Source organism: Lycium barbarum, chromosome 5, assembly GCF_019175385.1.
Source record: "Lycium barbarum isolate Lr01 chromosome 5, ASM1917538v2, whole genome shotgun sequence".
In the NCBI taxonomy this organism is placed as follows: Eukaryota; Viridiplantae; Streptophyta; class Magnoliopsida; order Solanales; family Solanaceae; genus Lycium; species Lycium barbarum.
In genome coordinates, this window is record NC_083341.1 from 125,704,031 (window position 1) to 125,728,104 (window position 24,074).

At 34.7% G+C, this 24,074-nt stretch overlaps 1 long non-coding RNA gene across 1 annotated transcript; it reads left to right on the top strand.

Annotated features, from left to right (window-relative positions):
* Window positions 1-3,521: 3,521 nt before the first annotated feature.
* LOC132642697 (uncharacterized) lies at window positions 3,522-6,528 on the top strand. Its single transcript, XR_009583306.1, has 2 exons — window positions 3,522-3,715; window positions 6,314-6,528. It is a non-coding gene; the product is annotated as an uncharacterized LOC132642697 (long non-coding RNA).
* Window positions 6,529-24,074: the final 17,546 nt, after the last annotated feature.

Sequence of the window (24,074 nt, forward strand, 5' to 3'; positions counted from 1 at the left end):
TTATTTTTAAAGCTGAAAAAAGATGTTCTCTCTAGTTTGGGGGTGATAGGATAGATATATCAAGTATAGGACAGATATATCAAGTATCACCTACTCTAGTCTAGTCTTCAAAACAGTGTTGACGTCAAATACAATTACAACATTTTTTATTATTTTTACTATTGTAATTAGAAATCTTCTTGCGTCAATCTCCCCCTTGCAAATTTCAACGATTTTCTATGCGATTCAATGTGTGTAAATAAAAAATAATAATAATGGAATTAGATAGGTTAATTATCTTCTACATAAATTCTATACGTTCTCTTTTACTAGTTCAATATACTAACAAAATAAATTTTTCTTTTAACAAATTAAGAGTGATTTTTTTAAAATTAACCACATTGGGACTTTGGTTTCAGTGATTGTGACGAACACTAATTAATATGTTTATTGTGGTAAAATATGCACTTCATTTTCTTAAAAGGAGTGCAAAGTCCATCATTGATAAATCAAAGTAAACATAGGGAGTTAAATAATATCTTAAAAGGACGAGGACGACAAAGTAGTAGTGGTGGATGCCCTCATTAGACGGAGATGGCAGTCATACTTTCATAAACTCTTGAACGAAGAAGGGGACAACAACATTGTGTTAGGCGAGTTGGAGCATTCCGAGAGATGTTGCGATTTTAGGTATCGTAGGAGTATAAGGGTGGAGGAGGTTAAAGGTGCTATTCGTAGGATGCACAGGGGGAGAGCGATGGGGCTCGATGAGATCCCGGTAGAGTTTTGGAAGCATACAGGCAGAACAGGTTTGGAGTGACTGACTGAGTTGTTTAATGTCATTTTTAGGACGGCGAAGATGTCCGAAGAATGGAGGTGGAGTACAATGATTCCTTTGTACAAGAACAAGGGTGACATTCAGAGTTGCAACAACTATAGGTGGATGAAGCTGCTAAGTCACACTATGAAAGTTTGGGAAAGGGTAGTGGAAATGAGGGAAAGAAGAGGTGTGTCTATTTCTGAGAACCAATTTGGATTCATGCCAGGGCGCTTGACTACAGAAGCCATTCATTTTGTCAGGAGACTTATGGAGCAGTATAGAGAGAGGAAGAGGGACCTGTATATGGTATTCATCGATCTAGAGAAGACATACGTTAAAGTCCTAAAGGAGGTTCTATGGAGATGCTTGAAGGCTAGAGGTGTACCGATAGCGTACACTAGGGCGATTAAGGACATGTACGATGGAGCCAAGACCAAGGTTAGGTGGGAGGAGACTCAGAGCACTTCCCAGTGATGATGCGGTTACACCAGGGATTAGCTCTTAGGCCATTTCTATTTGCCTTGGTGACGGATATACTGACATGGCAAATTCAAGGTGAGGTGCCATGGTGTATGTTATTCACATATGACATTGTTTTGATTAATGAGACCCGGAGCGGAGTTACTCGTAGCGGAGTTAACGCTAAGTTGGAGGTTTGGAGACAGACTTTGGAGTCTAAAGGGTTCAGGTTGAGTAGGACCAAGACAGAATACTTAGAGTGCAAGTTCAGTAACGTGACGCAGGCGGCTAGCGTGGAAGTGAGGCTTGGAACCCAGGTCATTCAATAGAAAAAAGTTTCAAGTATCTTGGGTCTATTATCCAAGATAATGGAGATATCAACGATGATGTCACACATCGTAGTGGAGTAGAGTTGATGAAATTGAGACTCGCATCCGAAGTCTTGTGTGATAAGAAGGTGCCACTGTAACTTAAAAGTAAGTTCTATAGAGTGGTGGTTAGACCTACTATGATGTATGGGGCGGAGTGTTGGCCAGTCAAGAACTCTCATGTCCAGAAGATGAAAGTTGTAGAAATAAGGATGTTGCGATGGATGTGTGGGCATACTAGGAGAGATAGGATAAGGAATGAAGATATCCGAGGCAAGGTGAGAGTGGCATCGGTGGAGGATAAGATGCGGGAATTGAGGCTGAGATGGTTTGGACATGTGTAGAGGAGATGTACGGATGCCCCAGTGCAGAGGTGTGAGAGGTTGGCTATGGACGGTTTCAGGAGAGGCAGAGGTAGGCTGAAGAGGTATTGGGAAGAGGTGATTCGACACGACATGACGCTTGTCCAGCTTACCGAGGACATGACTTTAGACAGGAGATTATGGAGGGCACGAATTAGGGTAGAAGCTTAATAAGTAGTTGAGTGTTGTCTTGTTTATCATTTCATACTAATAGTTGTAGTATTATCCTTGTAGGTCCTTGTCTTTCGATTCCTGATACTATTATTGTTGCTTGTACTTCGATTATCAAATTGTTTTAATTTCTATAGTAGTTCACCATGCCTTTTATACCGCTTTAAATTGCTTGTTCTTGTCGCTAGTACTATTTGAATGCTTCTTTTACTATGTTATTTATCATATTAATTATCTTGTTGCTATTACTGCTTATTATTACCGTTTATTATTCGTGATGCTTTTTCATCTCTCTTTGAGCCGGGGGTCTATTGGAAACAACCTCTCTACCCGTAAAAAGATTGAGGTAAGGTTTGCGTACACTCTACCCTCCCCAGACTCCACCTGATTATACTGGGCATGTTGTTCTTGTTGAGTGTATATAAAGTCAATATTGAACGAGTGAAAAAAAAAAAAAAGGGAAGCCGTTAGGACAATGAGTTTTACTTCATTTCATGAAATATTGCTAGCTATATTCATGCAATCTTTGAGTGGAATGAGTATCTACACGACTAAACCAATCCCAGGAAACAACATGTTCATTATTATATTTTGTCCAAACATGAATTTATTCATTCGATTAAAATGAGATACTCCTCATTCTAATTAACAACAAAGTAATAAATAATTTCTTAAAAGGAGAGTAAAGTCAATATTGAACGAGTTAAAAAAAAAAAGGAAGCCGTTAGGACAATGAGTTTTACTTCATTTCATGAAATATTGCTAGCTATTCATGCAATCTTTGAGTAGAATGAGTATCTACACGACTACACCAATCCCAGGAAACAACATGTTCATTATTATATTTTGTCCAAATATGAATTTATTCGTTCGATTAAAATGAGATACTCCTCATTCTAGTTAACAACAATCAGTACGTATGCTTTTTAAAGTTTTTGAACTTTTCATTTAAAGCATATCACACTTTGTGCAGAGGTAATTCTTAAACTCACAATAAATGAATGCCTTGAAAGCATATATCACATGTCATGTAGAGTCAATATACGAGTCCTAATCATCTTGTAATGGAAGGGTTTCTTTTAAACATATTTTTAATAGAAAATAAGATATTTAATGGGGTAGTCCTAGCTTCTGGAATAGTTCCATAAAAGATCAATATCCAATACAGTAGCATTACATAGGTTGACCTTTTATAGATTTTTGATGGACATGTGTATCTAAAAGACTAAAACGTTAATTGAAGGGGAAACAATTGTGGGTCATTGAGTTTTGCTTGCCCTAACTTTGTGTCACGGTTTACAGAAGGATATATGTCGTTTTGCTTATAAATATATCAGCTGATCGAATTCAAAACCATCTCATTCTCCTCTACTCATAGGCATTGCTTGCTTTCTCCTTTCAAAACCTCCTTTCTAATTTCGCTTTAAGAAGAAGAAAATATATTATTGCTGATAACAACATGTTCAAGATGACATTGTGTGCAACTGTTCTTGGTGTCGGAGATACATTAATCGTCAATATTACAATACTCCAAAGCGCAACTGTCAAAGGTGCAGGTAATTAAAATACCACTTACTTGGCTGTACAATGCTTCCTTTCTGAATTGAAGTACAAGAAAAGAGAACTCTAAGCTCCTGTTTGACCGTAGATTTTGATGTTGAAACTTGAAACTTTGAGTTTTTAAAGTTGTGATTTTTGGAACTTGAAGTTGTGTTTGAACATGCATTTTATTTGAATTTTTTTTAAAGTTTTGTGAGTGGAAGTCCCAAAAACCAAACCAGTTTTTGGAACTTGAAATTTTTTTGAAAAAATATTTTTAAAATCTGATCCAAAGCCTATGGCTAAACATATATTTGAAGATATATTTTCAAAATCTGATCTAAAATCTTTGCCAAACTGTTTTAATTTTGAGTTGACAGTGTGCCTAGATGGGAGCCCACCCGCATATTATCTTGACAGGGGATTTAACACTAGAGTTTCCAACTGTTGGGGTATCTTAATAAGTTCGAGGGCCTAAAGCCAAACTTTAAAGAGGGGCCTTAAAATACTACAATATCATAATTTGTTTTTAAAGTCAACTATTAAATGCAAATATTTTATTGTACTTTTTTTGCTCCCTGAATTAATTGCAATTAATATATCAAACATTTAGTCATACCCAATAAAAATGTAAAATTTTCAAACTCAATTCATTGTGAAACAAGTAGGGTTACTTTATTGGATCTTCACTATGTGGAGCTTGAAATCTTATTCCTTTAATATTTTTCGATACGACTTTCTCAAGGTGTTTGTCACAATGATTTAAGAGTTAGGCTGGTAAAATAACTATTTAAATCTTCTACCGCTTATTTAAGAAAGAAAATAAGTGAATATATATATATATATATATATATATGTTGTATTACTCTAAAAATTATACCCCTTCTGTCCCAATTTATGTGATATTTTTCACTTATCGAGATTCAAACTGTGTAAACTTTGACCAATACTTTAAAATGTATTTTTTTATCTTGTTGACTTGAGAAGAATTGCATCTTAGAGTACATTTGGAATAGTTTTTGAAAATATAAGTTTTAATTTTAATATAATTGATTCTTGATAATGAAAAATGTCACATAAATTGGGACAAAAAGAGTATAATATTTGTAAAAACACTAGTCATGTCACAAAATATCAAATTTAAATTCTACTAATATTTTTTCAAAATTATATATAAATCATTCTTGAATCAAAGAGTTAGGGTTTATACCCAAAATTGGGGGTTTTGCTTGAATTTCGAAATTAGGGGAATCCATAAGTTAAATTAGCAATTAGTTGTTGGGTTATGATCACCTAGTGATTAATTTGATATTTTGCTTCCAAATTTCCCGTTTTGACCTTGTGGGCCCCGTTTCCCCAAACTCTAGGGTTGGTTTTGACCTAAATTGAATGATAGCAATATTAGTATCGTTCTTCATGATTTCTAATCTAGATTTCGAATATGCCTAGACTTCTTTGATATTGAGGCTCAGCGGAAAGACAAGGGTATAAAGTGATTGTTGGTGTTCCTGTTCGGCCATCCAGGTAGGTTATGGCTTACCCTTGGTGAGACTTCGTATAGTGAAACATATATTTAGATTATATTATCGGAGAAAGCATGTAAACCTTCGGGTATGAAGTTGGGTTGGATATTGTCTTAGGTTGGGCCCTGTTGCTTGATTGGGGCTAGCCACCCCGTTGTTTATGACTTGATTGTTCTATTGTGTTGGTTTGATGCCACGTGTTGTTAGTAGATACTGGAATCTGTTGTTCCATCTTGATTGTGATATTGTAGTATCTTACAGGTTGTTGTTGATACGAGGATAGAATTCTATATGACTTGTGTAGTCTTTCATGACATTGTTGGTGCTTGTGACACGGATATATTGTTGGGTACCCATGTTGGTACTTGTGACATTGATATGTTGTTGGCGTACCCATTGTTGGTACTTGTGATATTGAGCTGATGCTTGACGTTAACATATGCATTGCACTCACTCTCATTCTTCATGATATACTGTTGACACACTGTTGGTACTTGATGAAACATTGTGATGAGCTGGGCTCGGTTTTTAAATGAGAGTGATGTGAGAGTCCGATATCCGATGTTAGTCCCGGAATCGTGGATTGAGAGAGTGCATGGACTCCGCGGGTCCCCCAGGGTGGTGCCGGTAAGAACCCCTGTGGGCAATGATCTGAGTTTCGTCTGTCTGTTGGGCAAAGATCCGGGACCAATGGCACTTAGACTTCGCGAGTCACCTTGGGTCGTGCTACCGAGATGTCGATATTTCCGTCCGGGGTACATGTGTCCACAACATTTGCATGGCATTGCATTACACTCATACATTATTGCATTGCATTGCATCACGACTTACATTGAGATGATTTAGTGCTTTTACTTGTAATGTTGGATTCAGATTGGACATATTGAGACTTGACACATTTGGGATTAGATGCTCTACTTAGGCGATGACGTGTACTTGGCTTTGATTATATTTGACTTATACTTGTTGATTTATTTGCTTATCTTGCTTTATTGTCTGAATTATGTTAGCTATACTTAGTCGGCCTATGATACCTACCAGTAATGTGGTTTTGTACTGATCTGCACTTACTGCATTCTTTTATAAATGCAGAGTACCAGGTTGGGTCTTCCTCTGTCTCCCGTGGCTGATTGTCGTCTTCAGCATATCATCGAGTTTCCAGGGTGAGCACGAGCCGTTCGCCGTCTTGAAGACTCCTCTTATCATTATGTCCTACTATTTCGATTCTGAGACATAGACAAACTTATGTATTATTATATTCCAGACTTGTATATTTTTCATTAGATGCTCTTGAATGATTTAGATCAGACCCTGAGGGTATTTTTCTTATTCCGCACTATTTCTATTATATAGACTTACGTAATTATCCTTTTCCTCTTGCTTTATTTATTTATTTATTTACTTATCGTTGGGTTGAGGGTTCGCTTATCGAGGTGGGAAAGGTAAGTGCCCACACGACTTATCCAAAATGGGTTGTGACAATTGCTTTTCAAAAACTCACAATGTATGAACTTAAATAAGTGTTGCCATTATCGATAAAAAGACCATTTGCAACCAACAAATTTCAAGGGTAAAGAATAAAGATTGTTTCAAATATAGAGAAGTATTTAAAAAAAGAATTTGCTTACCATTTTCTGATAGCACAATAATGTATGGTTTAAACCTACTTTTTTTCGACGACAATGTTGCAGGGTATATAATAGAGCAATTAATAGAATTTAGATGTGCAACACACGTTATATATGAATAAATGTTTCATTGACTTTAATTGATGGATGAAAACACTCTTATGTTAAGATGAATAAATCTTTTGGCCGGTCCCTCTTCATTCAACGGTTTTTTTTTTTTGGTTAAAAAAACCACCTATTGATGGGGGATTAGGTATAGACCCCAACCTATTGATTTCACATCCAAAAGAACATTTACAAGAGGTGGATTTTTGTCCAAACCTCCCCGAGATACATGAAAGATGAAGAGTTCATCCTTCTGAAGAAGATGACCTATATTAAGACAAGCAGTAAGGACATTAATGTACCAAATGACTAAGAAAATGATGCTAATCATTAGGGACTTCATATAAAAATGTAGTGACTTTTGACATGTCTAACTCGAAGGCATGGAAGACCAGCTTGGTCGTTCGTTAGTAGAGCTCTAACTACTGAAGGTAAAGAAACAACTTGAGGGAAGACGAGTGTTCTCCTGGTAGTTTCACCCCAATTAGCAAGTTTATCAGCTACCATATTGCCTTCTCATAGGCAATGTTGAAATTGAAAGTTTCCAGAGCTATTCATGTCTCATATATGATGAATGATGTCCAAAATGTGCCAAGAAGGTTGTATTTCTTTCTTGATCATCTTAATAAGGACTAGAGAATCAGATTCAATGATGGCCTGTGAGTAATTGTTCCAGAAACACCATCTAGTCCTAGTGAGAATAGATTTAGCTTCAGCCATATTGTTGCTTTCTTGACTATAGAATTCCGAGAAAGCCATCACCAATTGCCCCTATGACCTCTTAGAATTCCACCTCCTCCAGCTCTACTTGTATTGCCCTTGGCTCATCCATCCACATTAAGCTTGAAGAGATTGGAGCTTGGTTTCTGCCACTGGACCACTTTGATAGTAAGCTTGGGATTGCATGTATCAATAGCTGCACACAAATCAAGCCAAGTCATGTATGAGTTGAGATATGAAAATTCACATTTAAGAACTAAAGTCATAAGCTGACTTATTTGTTGAATCAGAAACCACTTAGAGATTTTGATTCCATCAAATCTATAAGCACATCTGCTTTTCCAAAGCTCCCAATAGATGATAGTAGGCAAACATTGGACCAAAACAGTGTGAATACTATTTTTGGTATCCATAAGCCACCATTGCATAATGTTATGTCTGTAACACCTCATAGCTTCGGGCTAAGGTTTGAATCGTAAGATGATAATAAAATGGAACCAATTTGAGGGTTATAGGAAGTGTTTTGAAAACTAATCAAGTCATAAGAAGCGTCTTTGGGCAAAGCAAAGTTGGAAGCCACTCTATGAGGCATGTTTTCAAGTGAGTTGTAGAAGGTCTTACTTCCAGCGACCATAACCCCTTTATTAATTAGGAATTTGGGAAAAATTCCTTGATGAAAGTTGTATCCTTTGAAATACCTTTCCAACGGTAAATTATGGAGGTAAAGGGAACATCTGTACAAAAAGTTATGGCCATTTTACTGAAGAATTGCATAGCAGTCCGCTCACTAGTCATGTTATACGGACGAGTTATACGGTCCATATAATTTTATACGGACCGTATAAAATGACCATATTTCATGAAATTTTGACTCGACATTCTGTTTTGCGTCATGATATAATATGGTCATATTATACAGACCGTATAACTTTATATGGACTGTATAAGTGTCCATAAAATTTTTCCCCTCACTTTATTACAAATTCAGGCCTTCAGTTCTTTTATTTAATTATTCACAATTCCAAGCCCTAGCAACAATCCAAAACATCAAGGTAAGTCAATCCAAGCCCTTCCAAATCAATTCTATCATATACTTTAATAATCTAAGCAAGAAATCATTGTTCCTAATCTAGGGTTTCCAAGAAAAACCCAAACTCAAGGCTCAAGGTCTAAACCCTAGGGAATTGTTTCAAGTTTGGAACTTTACCAAGGTATGTAGAACTTCTATCCACGTGTGGGAATCTCTACATTCTTCCCTATGCTCCGTTTCTTGATATCCATGAAGTTCAAATCCTAGGGCATTAAATCCAACATATTGGTAGCCCGTATTTATGTATCTATGAACATGAATTTTGTATCTATATCCATTATTGTGTTCCTAATCTCCCATTATGGTTATTAGGAACCCAAGCTTAATCCGTGAATCATGAATTCATCCTCATGCATTCCCATTAGGTTTTTATAAAACTTTTATTAGCAAGACACAAGCATGTTTTTAAGATAACTATATGTGTTGACTTTTATTATTCATGAATCAAGAACATGTTTGCAAGATTATGACAAGTATCTCATGAAACCATGATCTCACGAGCTATCATGATAATTCACATGTTTTGGGATTTGCTTAGTTAACCGAGAAGGCTCAGTAAAGCCTGAAACTACGTAGCCACCTTAGGATAAAGGTTGTCAGCAAGGAGGCAACACCTTCATTATGCAGTTTGGATCCTTACATGCTTATTATTATTATTTAAATCTCATATCCCCAGTAAGGTGTGAGTGTTCTGCTAGTAGGACGCAAGTACCAGATCATGTTGTTGGTTATACTATAGCACTCCCCACCTTACAAGTAGTTATATATACATGTATTTCCATTGATTTTCTGTTTTCAGACGTTACTCATGCTTCATGCTCATGTTCGGGTTATATTCAGTTTTAGTTCATGTCTTATACCTATATTGTGTCATGTTTTTCATTTCAGCAAGTTTTACATACTAGTACTATTCACCATGTACTAACGTCCCTTTTGCCTGGGGGCTTGCACTTCATGGTGCAGATACCTGTTTTCAGGAGCATACATCTGCGCAGTAGGACCACCTCAATTATCAGCTTATTGGTGAGCCCCACTTCTCTCGGGGTTCAACATGGAGTCTGCACCAGTATTCAATTTATGGTAGTCCAGGGCCATGTCTTGGTAGTTAGTATGCAGACATGTTTTAGAGATTTCTTAGATAGATGTTAGTTCACGGAGTCAGTTGTGCTTTTATGTATGACTGTTAACCGGTTTAACCGGAACCGGACCGGTAACCGGTTAGGGAACCGGCCGGTTTCCGGTTAAAAAATCGGAACCGTTTAACCGGTTCCGGTTTAACCAGTTCCAGTTTAACTGGTTCCGGTTTACTGGTTTGAAACCTCAAACCGGAACCGGTCCGGTTCAAAGTCTCCAAAACCTTTTTTTGTTTTATTTTTTGTATTATATATATATATATATATATATATATATATATATATATATATATATATATATATATATATATATATATTATAGTATTTATTAGTATATTGTAGGTATATTTACATATGTTATACAAGTTTATAAGTAAAGTTTAAATATTTACTGATTAACAGGCTAACAGCAAGTCAGCAATATAGAATATACGTGTATACATATATATATTAAGTTATAGTGTTATACTATATATACCTAAAATATAGTAAGAATATACGTATATATATCAATATACTTAGGTTATATAACTTATCTATATATATATATATACCTAAAATATAGTAAGAATATACTTATAATATATAGTATACTATAAGTATAACTTAAACATATATATATATATTCTTAATATATGTTAGTTATTTTTCAAGTATATAACTTTCTAGTTTTTATTTTTAATATGAACACAAGTAAATAGAAGAAAGCTCAATAAACCATATATTTTATTCATTCTTGGATAACATTTATTTGCAAGTTGTAGTTTTTTTTAACTTGCAAATAATACATGAGTTGTACAGAAATAGTAGAATAATAAAATCACCAATTTTGAATCATTTCGTTTATTTCCCCCACATCATATTCGGTCATGGAAATATCTTCAAAGTCTTCCATTTGGTCCGGTCCACTAGCTATCAAATCTTCAATTTCTTCCTCTTCGCCTTCCTCTGCTTCTAAGTTTTGGTTGCGTCGCTCCGATCTTATCCAATCGCGAATGCACACTAGTACTTTCAAGCTAAAGCCGGATAATGAATGTCTATGGTCTCCAATTTGCTGTCTTCCTTGGCTAAATGCGCTCTCCGAAGCCACGGTTGATACTTGAACCGTAAGGATATCTCGAGTCATTCTTGAAAGTACCGGATAACTTGCCTTGTACTTCTTCCACCATGCTAAGACGTCCAAGTCATCCAGTTCCTTGATATCCACATTTGACTGCATCAAATAAAACTTATATTCATCAAAGCAGTACAAGAAGAAGTTGGCTGTGAATGTAAAACTTTTAAACCCGACAAACCCTTTTTGCTACTCTGAGAAGTAATAGGGCGTGGAGCAACGGGTGTAGCACGTTCTTCCATACTAGAATAATGAGTAAAAACTTTTCTAAACTCATCATCAATAGCGAGTTCGGCTTTAGCTAAAGATGGTTGAACTCCCTCTTTAATTTCTAAAAATGTATAAATTTGACTAACCAAATTTTTAGTATAAGTCACTTTTAAACAAGGATTTAAAAGAGAACCCAATATAAATAAAGTTGGGATGGGAAAAAAATACTTCTTAAATTTGATTATCATTTCAAAAATAGCCACTTGATAACTGGGTTTATATTTATACTCTTGTAAAACTCTAGCTATTTCCGCTAAGTAGGTTAAAATTCCGGTTACCGTGGGATAGAATTGTCTAGAAAAAGCAAAAGTTGCATTATAAAATTTTTCTAAGAGTTCAACACATTCTTTAACATCTTCCCAATGCGAAAAATTTAACCAATCATCACTATCAGTATTATATTTGTTGTGAACTTGTTGTATGGGAATCCTATACTCATATGCTTGTTGTAGCATAATGTAAGTGTAGTTCCACCTAGTCTCAATTTCTACTTGACTTTTCCTAGGTCTAAGGTTATTTTCCACACAAGCATTCTTAAAATCTCTAATTCTTCCCCTATTAGCATTACAAAAAAGAAACACAACCGCATCTCTAACTTTTTGAACAGAATCTTCAAAATGCACAAGACCATCTTTAACAATTAAGTTTAAAATGTGACAACTACATCTTACATGAAAAATATTTCTTAGCGGAGGGTTTAGTTCTCTTTTTATAAGACCTATCGCCTTTGTATTATTAGAAGCATTATCTAAAGCAATACAAAGTATTTTTCTATAAATGTTAAAAAATCTCATAATAGTAGACATTGAATCCGCTAAAATTTTTCCATCGTGACGACCTTTTCCTTCATCATATAAAAAGCTATAATTCTTTTTTGCATAACCCAGTTGTCATCAACCCAATGACATGTAATAGCAAAAAAATCTAACTTGTTAAGACTAAGACCCAAATCAGCGGTAAGACAAAGATTACAGTTTAAAGAATTAAATACATGGCACAAATAAAATCTATATTTTTTAAACAAATCTATAACATTGGCTCTACAAGTACTTCTAGGAATACCCTCAAATAACGGATTATAACAACGTTGAATGTAAGTAACAAACCCCAAACCCGAGGGAAAGGAAAATGGTAAACAATCATAAGCTACCATTTTAGCTATTTCTACACGCTCTTTTTTCTTGTCATACTTAAAATTTCTACTGGTTCGTGGGTCTATCGTCATTTGAATACCCCCCACATTTGAACCCGTTTGCTCTCCCCAAACATCCATATGTTTGGTTCTCATATGACCATTTAGTGTACCCGTTCCACCATCCTTACCAGTTTCTTGCTTAAAACTAAATACTTGTCCACATAGGGTACATGTAGCTGATTGGTTTTCCCTATTCTTAGTCATAAATTTCCAAACTTTAGCTGTTGGCTTACGAGTTCTAGGCGGTTTGTCTTGTGTATGTGATTGTGCAGGACATGTATCTCCTATGGGATTTTCAGGGAGTTGTGTTTCATCATCATCATCATCTTCATTAAAAGTGTCAGTAAAATGTTGTTGCATTGCCTCATGACCTAAAAGTGGATTATTTCCACCAACATCAATACCTAAATTAGGTGTTTCTTCCACAAATGTTTCCTCATTAAGCCCACCCCTAACAATACGACTACTACTACCGGCACCACGTCTTAATATCTTTGACATTATTAAATAGAATTAATTTAAATCACAATCAAATAAATCACAAGAAAATAAATTACAACAAATTAAATTGCGTAAATTAAATTGCGAAAAATAAATTGCTAGAATTAAATTGCGTAAATTAAATTGCGAAAAATAAAGATAGAGTTGGAACGAAGGAATCAAATTGCCGGATTAATTTCCAACAAAGTGAAGGCGGCTAGAATTGCAAATCCACCAAAGCTACTTCGGATTGTTGCAAAATCACTAACTCCACCAACAATATTATAATTGCAAAATTAATAATTGAAAGTTAAAACTATAATAAGACTTTGTAATATTTATTTGAGAGAAATATAAAGTGGCTAATTATTGCAAAGTAACTATAATTGAGAAATTGAGATTTGAGAGAAAGAGAAGAGTGAATTGGTGTGAATTAAAATGAAAATGAAGAAGGGTTTATATAGGGGTGGGGGATGGTTTAAAGTGTTAAAAAAAATTTGGGGGGTTGGGGGGCCAAAAATTAATTTTATGACCGTTTGGCAACGACCATTTTTGCAAATGGACCGTTGCCAACGGTCCATTAACGGACAAGGCCCAACGCCCAAGACTATATATTTTTTTTATTTCACCGGTTTAACCGGTCCGATTCCGATTTTATCGGTTTAACCGGTTCCGGTTTCAAAACAATCGGACCGGACCGGTAATAATTAAACGGTTAACCGGAATCGGTTAACAGGTTCCGGTTCCGGTTCCTATTTTACCGGTCCGGTTACCGATTTTAACCGGTTAAACCGAACCGGTTGACGGGTTTACTTTCATGATTACTTCAAGACTTTATTCCGCAATTACGTTTTCATGATTCATTTAAATTGCATCATATAGATTATGTTGTTTTGATGCCCATGTTGACAAGCAAGCCATGAGGTTCACTCGGACACATGCAAGCAAGGCCCGAGTGCCGTGTTGCGCCCAGACCATGGTTCGGGGCGTGAGAATGTCTGAGATTATCCTGCACAAGTAAAATTCCACAAGAGTCAGAGAAATATTTCCATATGTTCATGGCTATATCACTTTGAATAAAAAGGTGTTTAACAGTTTCAAATTTATTCTGAGCACAGTAGCAACAAATTGTGGGGCCATTAAGGCCAAATCTTCCAATTTTGTCATCAGTCGGAAGCTTATTATTGAGCATCCTCATCATAAAAAATGACACTTTAAAGGAAAGATTCCTGTACCAAAGCTTGCTACCAGTGAAGGACGAGGAGTGATGCTGTCTCAGAATCTCCCAGGAAGATGTGCAAGTGAATTTGCCTGATTGATTTAGAGTCCAGATGGCAAGATCCTTTTCATTTCTGTTTATAGGAAGCTTAGTAATATGATGAATGATTTGGATAAGAAGGCGTTGTTGTAATCTGATCACATCCCATCCATCAAAATAGTAAAAGTTAGAGACTTTGACCTTAATGGATCTGGGGCATAAGTTAACTAAATTGGCTAGAAGACAAAGGCCAGTCCAGTTATCCCACCAAAAGGATATGTCACCATAGCCAGCTTTCCAAAGAATGTGTTGTTCAATATTGTCTTCAATGTCAGGCATCCTTCTCCAAGCATGGGACTAGAGATAGTTCTTCTTCTCGGCACAAGGATGAATTCTTTTACAATATTTAGAAGTAAAGAAGGAGCTCCAGATATATACAGAGAAGGTTTTGCATATATCTTCTAGAGATCTAAAACCAACCCCTCATTCACAAGTGGGGAAGCACATTTTATCCCATGAAATCCAATGATATTTGTTTTTACCACTGTGCTCCCCCCAAAAGAAATTGGCAAATATCATTTCAATTTGTTCTATCACCCCTTTAAGGGGATATAAAACAGAAAGAAGATGAATAGGAACAGATTGTAAAACAGATTTAATGAGAATAGCTTTTCCACCAATGGAAAGCATCTTACCTTGCCACCCTTGAATTTTCTTGGCAATTTTGGAGACCATATCACTAAACAAGCAAAAACATTTCCTACCAAAATAAATGGGGCAACCAAGATATATCGTAGGAAGGTTGGAGTGATTAAAACCAGTGATATTCTTGTAATTCAAGATATCAGTTTCAGAAATGGAAGAACTAGTATAAAAACAAAATTTATCCTTATTGATCTTCTGCCCTGAAATCAACTCATAAGTGTTAAGCTTGTGCATCATGGCAGAAAGAGAAATATGATCATTGGAGCAAAATAAAATAGTATCATCAGCATAACGTAAATGAGTGATCGTAGAGGAATTATTGTCAACATAGTAAGGAATGAAGCATTCTCTAGTTAACTGGTCCATGAGTATAGATAAAAGCTCAGCACCAATAGCGAAAAAAGAAGGAGAAAGGGGATCACCTTGTTTGACACCTCTGCTGGAGTTAAAAAAAACCATGTCTGGTGCTATTAATATTAATGGAATACCAGTTGTTGGCCAAGAGTCTCTAGATCATGTGAATCCACTTATTAGAAAAGCCAAAAAATTTCATAACTTTAGGGAGGTAAGTGTAAGAAACCCTATCAAAAGCCTTGGCCATATCTAGTTTTAAGACAATGTTACCATTACCTTTATTAATGTTGTGGACAAGCTCTTGAGTAAGCATCACATTATCAGTAATGGCTCTACCTTTAATGAAACCAGCTTGGTTAGGAGAAATTAAAGAGTCCATGAACTTATCCAGCCTATCATTTAAAAGCTTAGAAAATTTTTTATTAGAGAAGTTGCTCAAACTAATTGGTCTAAATTCAAAAAAAGTCTTAGGACTAGCAGCTTTAGGAAGAAGAAATAGACACGTATGAGTAAAGGATCTAGGCATACCATTTCCATGGAAAAAATCTAGAACCATGTCAAATAGGTAAGAGGCAATAATATCCCAAAAAGAGTAGAAAAACTTACCTGAGAGGCCATCGGGACCTGGAGCTGAGTCCATAGAAAAGACTACCCGTTTAACCTCTTCTATGGTGGGCAAAGAGGTTAAGTGATCATTGTCAGCAACATTTACTTTCTTGGGAATGCAATTCAAAATGCTCCAATCCACCGGATGATCTTATTGAGTGAATTGTTTTTGGAAGAATCTTACTGCTTCAGAGGCAATTTCTTCATCTCCTTCAATCCAATTCCCTTCATCATTCTTGATAGTTTTGAGCATAAGTCTACCTCTATTGCTATTGATCACCGAATGAAAGAATTTTGAGTTACAATCTCCTTCCTTGAACCATTTAAGTCTGGCTTTCTGTCTAAAATAAGAGTCTTCAGTTTTCAGATGTTTGATAAGCTCAACATTGGCCTTGTTGTATTCTTGTCTAATAGTGCCGAAGTTGTTGTTCTCCATTTCAGCTTCCAATTTCTTGGTATTTTCAAAAATGTCACCAATGCAATTCTTAGACCACCAAGAAAGTTGTTTGCACACATTTTTGAGCTTTAAATGCATCTTCCACATTGGGTAGCCTTGAACTTGAATGTTCCAAGCATTTTGGACAATTTCGTTGAAGTCTGGTTGATCTATCCAAAGGTTGATCTATCCATAGTCTAGGAACTTGAAATATCTAATCCTTTGCTTGGTACCTGCAGAAAAGGAAAAAAACAAAGGTGAGTAATCTGAGCCAGTTCTAATTAGATGGGAGATGTTGGAATCAGGAAAGGTCCTAATCCATTACTCAACGGTTTGAGAAGAGACATTAATGAAGTTTCATTAATATGAGAAAGGAATTGCTAGCAATACAATACTCCCTCCGTTTCGTAATAATGTTTTTCCAGCTTATGCACGTCCTTAAGAAAGTGCTCACTCCTAGAAAATTAGGAGTATTTTTACTAACTTACCCTTAATTAAATGTCTAGAAAATAAAAAACTACTTAATGATTCTTGATTATGTAAATAAGGGTAATTTGGAAGAATAAGATTAATCTCTTCTTGAAATCCTAAAGCACCACTTATTTTGAAACAAAATAAAAAAACCTAAAACACCATTTATTTAGAAACGGAGGGAGTAACGTTATATCACGGTTTTCCTTAATGACAAGAAGGGTACAATATTAGGTTACTATAACCTTGTTTCAGATAATGGGTGAAAATGATTTTCACCCCTCAACTTTGTTTTAAAAATCAAACTCCCCCCTCAACTATGAATAGATATAATTTAAAATTCATTTATAATATAAATAGATAATCTTTTAGGAATTTGTTATAGAATATACCTCTATTTTTATTAATTATTTTGTATTACTGGCATTGAAAGATATTTGTAAAGTTATTATTACCCGTTATATTTACTTGTATAAATAGATATAAGAATTTTGATTATTATTAATAAAAAGAAATTTCTTTTCTTCTCATTTATTTCATTACAGAGCAACATTAAGTTATATACTCAACTAGTATTTCTCACTTTTCTTTTTCCGTCTCGAAAGTAATATTATAGGAAATTTGTTACATAGATTAAAGAGATAAAAAAATCATGACTCTAAAGAAGTAAAAGTAAAAAAGATAATTTCATCGTGTAAGGGTAAAATAGGACTTTTAAAAAGTCAATTAGGATAAAGGGGGGAGAATGACTATTGTTCAAAGTTGAGGAGGGAGTTTGATTTTTAAAGCAAAGTTGGGGGGTAAAAATGATTTTCACCCTTCAGATAATATCGCAAGTTCCTATTCTCAAATTAATTTTCAATTTATTTTTTCGAGATCTCCTTTATAGCAATATGCCTTAGTGAAAGATCGACAGAATGATTTATTTGTCCAAAAAATAAATGTTAATAGAATTTTTATCTACCTGTAAATAATAAACTTGCAGTAATATCCCAATCATATCAATTTTCTTTCTTTATTTAATTGTATTAGTTTTAGTGTATGTGCGTTGTGCACGTATTTCATCTCAAAAGGGTGCCAAATTTTTAAAAGTTACATAACTATTATTTAGCACATTTGTTTGAGTTATTTAATAAAAGTTCAAGAAAAAGGTGCAAAAAGATTTTGATATTTCATCGAAGTTGTTTGCTTTTGAGTGACGTGTTTCTTCGACGTTTTTTTTTCCTTCGAAAAAGAATATTTAAATTTGTAATCTTCGTATACACACATGATTTAGTGAACTTGATACTCCTTGTTAGTCATATTAGCTTGACTTTTTTTTTTGGTTATGCAAATTGCATCACATCAAATTCTATGCTAGCTAAGGGCAAACTGCATGCCCAAATTGTAGAATGACCGACGATGAAGCTGGTTAATTTTTGGAGGTCCCAAAGGTGAAGGACATGAAAAACAAATCACCGTCTTTCACCTTTTGAACTGTCTAAAAGTAGTCAATTTCTCTCTTGCTTTGGCCATATGCTACAAGAGGATTAATTTTGAAAACATCAATGTTGTTGAAGAGGGGTTTCGCATCTCGGTTATTTATTTATTTTTCAATTCAGTCATTCATATATCAATTTTGTTTTGGTACATGAATTTTTTGATATATATATAAAGGCGTCGAATATATACATTGTGTGCGCGCGAGCGCATAAACTTAAAGGTTATATGGATTCACTATAGTTCAATATTTGAATGATTTCGTCCCTACATGGTAATAGTTACTAAATTATAAATAATCATCAACCTCCTAAATTTGGGTGAATGGTATCAAATCTTTCTGAGTGGAACACTGGTTGCTAATAAATCTCCGAAGCAATAAAAAATGGAAAATTTCATATGTGTTTTACTTTTCTCCATATTTCAATCCATAACATTGACATTACTTGTAGTTTTACTTTCGAGGAATTCCAGGCAATGCTTCGGGTCATCTATATTTCTTTTTAGTACGCAACTCCATTTTGATTCCGGGGATTAGTTAAGTTACTTTATGTGAAAAATTACTTGCCAGTATTGAGATGTGCTAATTTTCACCTTTTTAGATACAACAGTATATCAGAGAAAAAATAAATAAATGGAAGGGCTGGCCAGTTCTAAAAATGTGATGCAATTGAGGTTAGTAAATCTCCTATTTATAGCATAATAAAACTCCTTGTCATTCAAGAAAAAGAATGCTAACTTGTAGGTAAAGAAATTGAGCTACCCTATAATTCTTTTCCTTCTATAAAAATTCCCCCTTAAGTATAATTTACATAAAAAGGAAAAAAGTTTTTAACGTTAGTTTACATAGAACAGAAACAAGTTTTAGTCGGATAGCTCCCTGCTAAAGGTGTGGAAAAAATTGTACTGTTCCTCAGTCCCAATTTATGTGAGGCATGGAGTTTAAGAAATAAAGGAAGTCTTTTAAAACTTGTGGTTTAAAACAAGTCATTGATATTTGTGTGACTATAAATCATTTCATTAAGGAAAAAAGGGAAAGTTTTAGGTTAAATTATTTCTAAATATAGAAATGTATCATTTTTTTTGGGACAGACTAAAAAGGATAGTGTATCACCTAAATTGGGACTGGGGAGTACTCACTCCGTATCAAATTATTTGTCGTGATTACAATAATAGGTTTTCTCAAATTATTTGTCGTTTTAGAAGTTCAAGACACAATTAATTACTTTTTCTTCATTTTACCCTTAGTAAAATTTTGTCATTAATGAAGATAACACATAAATAGAATAAATATCTAAGAGACTATAACTTAGATATAAATAAGAGAAAAGTTAGTAAAATACTTCTACAAATAATTTGAGAAAGAGGGGAGTAGGATTTAACTTAAAACTCTATAAACTCGCAGAGTCACATAGGAGTTTGTCATACTTAGTTTTCTCGCACAAAGTTCATGGCCGCCATTACTTCTGATGTATTATTTTGTGAGTTAGCATATGATATCCGCCAGAAAATCCTCTGTTGTCTAACTCTGGGACAGAGAGCAATAGCTTCCCTTGTTTCCACAAGTTGGCGTCACATTATAGCGTCGTTGAACGACCACAAATTTGTGCAAACACATAAGTTTCGAACAGATACTGTGAATACTGATGTGGATGCAAGCTAGCATCTGTAGATATTGCTCTACCCTCGATCTCATCAGATTTGCTGCAGACAACACTTCTTTAACGGAACTCTATTTGCTTAAGCCACTTTCCTCTACTAGCTTTCTTCCAATTCACCCCCGCGATTTTTGAATCAAGATTATTAAACGTTCTGCATTTAAAATATTGCAGAATTGAGGGAGAAAGCTTTGATGATATTAAGGAATTGCCTTCATTGAAAGAGATATATTTTGATTCTGTTCGTATATCTCCAGACACCTTCTCCAAGCTTATCAACAAGTGCCCTTCTATTGTTGAGTTAACTTTAATAGATTGTGACAGACTTCTTTCTTTCACAGTGCCTGATCTGAATCAACTTAAAAAGGTTCATTCGAGTGAAACTAGATATGGGCCAATAGAAATAAAAGCTCGAAATCTGCGGGAGTTTCACTTGTTTAATTCGTCAAGAAGAGTGGAACTTGATTTGTGCACTTGTACAAAGCTACAAGTCCTGAAAATAGATTCCCAATGCATTCCCATTGGATTTCCTGAAGATATCCCCTCCGCATTCCCGTTTCTTAAATCATTGTTTCTTCGTTCATCCGAAGGATTGAAGAAAATCAAAATTATGAGTCCTGAATTGGAGAGTTTGAGCTTAATTGACATGGTTGATTTGGACGATGCTTTCATTGCTACTCCCAATTTACGTTCGTTCAAGCTAATAGATATCGTTAAATTACCATGCTTGTGTGCAGTGGTAGGTTCAAGGCTAATGGAAGTTGAGATTGGATTGCAGTATGTTCGTGCAGCCAATAGGTTGCTTGAGTTGAGACCTTTTGCTGCAAATCTGGGTGAAAATATATCGTTACCTTCGACACAACTGAATTAAAGGTATGTTCATTCATATATATACACACACATACACACACACATATATATATATATATAGCTAAATTATGTTGGTGTTTACTTTAAGTAATTCGAGACTTATTAGCCTATATATAGTTCACTATTAGAAAAGGAGAGTTTTCCCACCGACATTCAGTGGGAAATTTATGCTACAAAACATGATTTTTCCACCCCATTCCCACAGGACCAGTTCACTGGGAAAACGAATGGTGGAAAACAGATTCCCATTGAAACGCTGGAAAACATCATAATTTTTCCATGTGAAAACACTACTATTTAGGTTTTCTCACCGACATTCAATGGGAAATTAGTGGGAAAATAGAGATTTTACAGTAGTGATTGAAACGGCAACAACATTTTTTGAAATGTATCTGATAGTTCTATAACATTAAGTGGTGTTTTTAGCTTGGACACATTCTTTAAGACTCACTCCCAGAAAGTAAGAAATGTTTTTACTAACTTACCTTTAATTAAATGGCTTCTTGGTTATGTGAAAGCCCATTTATCTAAACAATACTTAATATGGACCGGAGGGAGTAACAACTTTTGTTAGAAGGTCACATCAATATATTTACAAATTACTTTGAGGGTGTGTTTGGTACGAAGGAAAATGTTTTCCATGAAAAATGTTTTCTTGGAAAACAAGTGGGTTCCTTACTTATTTTCTAGTGTTTGGTAAATAAGCAAAAAAATATTATTTCAAGAGCATTTATATGTAATCTAGCAAAATACTATGAGGTGAGGAGTGAGGGTTCGGGGTGACGGGGGTTGGGATGGTCAAGGGCTGACCCGAGGGGCGTTCGGTGGGTTAGGAGGAGACAATGAACTTGGAATGTCACTTCTATTAGGGAGGTTATTTTCCTCATCTTTAAGGACATGTTTTCTTAAAGAAAATAATTTCAAGAACAATTTGACGAACCAAATATGGAAAAATTTGAAAACATTTTCTCCCTACCCAACACACCCTGAGTTTCTGTTACTTCATCGCTTGAGTTTTTATAATTCACTCTGCTTCCATGTCCCTTTTCTATTGCTCTAAATTAATGTCTACAAAAACAGTTGATTGAAGAGTTCTTTGAAACTCGTATTCGAGTGTATATTAGAAGGTTCAGGAGTGGTCTTCTTCTTTAGAGTTGATGTCACTTTGCTATTTGCACATAGGTAACAACAAAAATTTGTTGTAATGATAGCACATTCATATTTGAATTTTCACATCCTAAACTTTAGTACTTCCATCTTTAGTATTTCTCCAACAATTTTAGAGTAAACAATTTTTCCATTCAATTTCCTTTCAAGTTTTGACAAGTTGTGTTGAATATTACTTTCATTGTGTATGAAGGAAGCAATAACTCATTCTAGAAATCTTCGAAGCAACACTGGACCACTTTGTATCAAGCACATAAATTTGGAAGTACACTTTTTGCTCTTACCAAGATATGAGTCTTTGATTGATGAATTTTTTAGCTACTTCCATCCGTGGACCTTACTTGTGAGAGTGAATTCAGATGCACTACTAACGTATAACTTTATACAGGTATTCCGCAATGTTATGACTTCATTCTTCACCTTAATATTTTCTTATCTTCAATTTTCTTTCCCCAATTTTCCGTTATAACATATGTATCTAGATCCTATTAGATGAACTGAAAAACTGGGAAAGGGAATTGGAATGTGGCAAGCGCTAAAAATATAGTAATTACATGTGCTGGCAGTATTTCTTGAAAGGTTTTAAGATCCTCGAATCAACTACAAGACAAGACGCTAATCAAATTAGCTTGGAGTTCCAATGGTAATTGCTTCATAACACACATCTGATTTTTTTTTTTTTTTTTTTTTTAAGTTTTTGTTTTGACGACACAATTGATATTAAAGCTTACAATATACAGCTTGTTAACAGTATGAATATTTTTCTCACTTCAGTAGATCCCTGTTTTGATTCTAATCTAGTAGTTCCCTTTTACATGTATACTTACGAATCCTCTTCATGCTTTTTCAAACCCCTCCATTAGAGAAGCCCCTCGGCTACAGAGGTCACAATATGACCAAAGGCTTTATTTGAACAGTTTATAAGCAGATTATATTGTTTCTTCTGACACTAACTAATGTCATATTCTTTTGTGTTTTCACATGAAAACTGATGTTTAAATAAAATGGCTAAGTAATCTTTTATCAATATTGTCTCTCTTTTCCCTGGAAGATTTGCTTGATTCATCGGTCGTGAGCATTTTTATGCCTCTTTATGTTTATTACATTCTTCTTTTATTTGTTTACTGCCTGAGGATGAATATTAATACTATAATTTCTTAAGAATTAACTTAGTCAAAATTTTGATTGATTTTTATCTACACAGATATTTACATTAAAGCAGTGAATACAAGACATGTGTCTTTCATATAATCTATCACTTAACTAGTCTATGGCTACGTAATATGTATTGTCACTTTAATTTCGTATTGCTAAGGTTAAATGTTTAGTTTGATATAAATACAACGTGCAGGTAAGTATTTACCAAATTTTGATAACTATATCACCGTTTATTTGTATGAGTAGTACTCTTAGCGAGTTTCAGATTATTTCATTTTCGTAAACCATTGAAAAACAATAAGTTCCATTAAGAAAATGATATGTATATTAATCCGGACAAACCTGCTAAGACTCAAATCTTGATATCATAGGTGGAAGGGAAAGGGGGTGTTGGCATTTTAGTGGGTGGTAATGCAAAGTCAAAGATTTTTAGTAGTTCCTTTTCTTTCTTACTTCCTTGTGTTATGTGAAAGATAAAAGTACATTATTGATTTGGTAGAACTCTTTTTTCCTCTTTATATCGAATTCCTTTATTGTACTTGTAGAGCTAGTAAAAGAAAGTGGCCTGCACATATGAGAAATGAGCTTGAAAGGCAAAACTAATCAATTTGTCCCCTTTGCGTGCAAGATATATGTGAGGCCTAATCCAAGTTTCGTGTCCTATTACCACGACGCAATGTCAATCCGGTTTTCCTTGTTCTCGGTCAATAATGTCAGTCTTCCTCATGTCCACAGCAATGAATTGTAAGTTTTTGGAGTACCCATTAAATTTTTTATTTAATAGCATTAATTAAGACAATTATCTTGACCAAGTTACAGTTTATTTCTCATTAAGAAGTACTGAAATTAAAAATCATTGATTCTTTTATTGCATATCATCGAAGGTATGGACCTTAGGAGACATTACTTAAAAAACTAAAACAAGTCATGTTGTAAGCTCATAAGCATTTGAATTA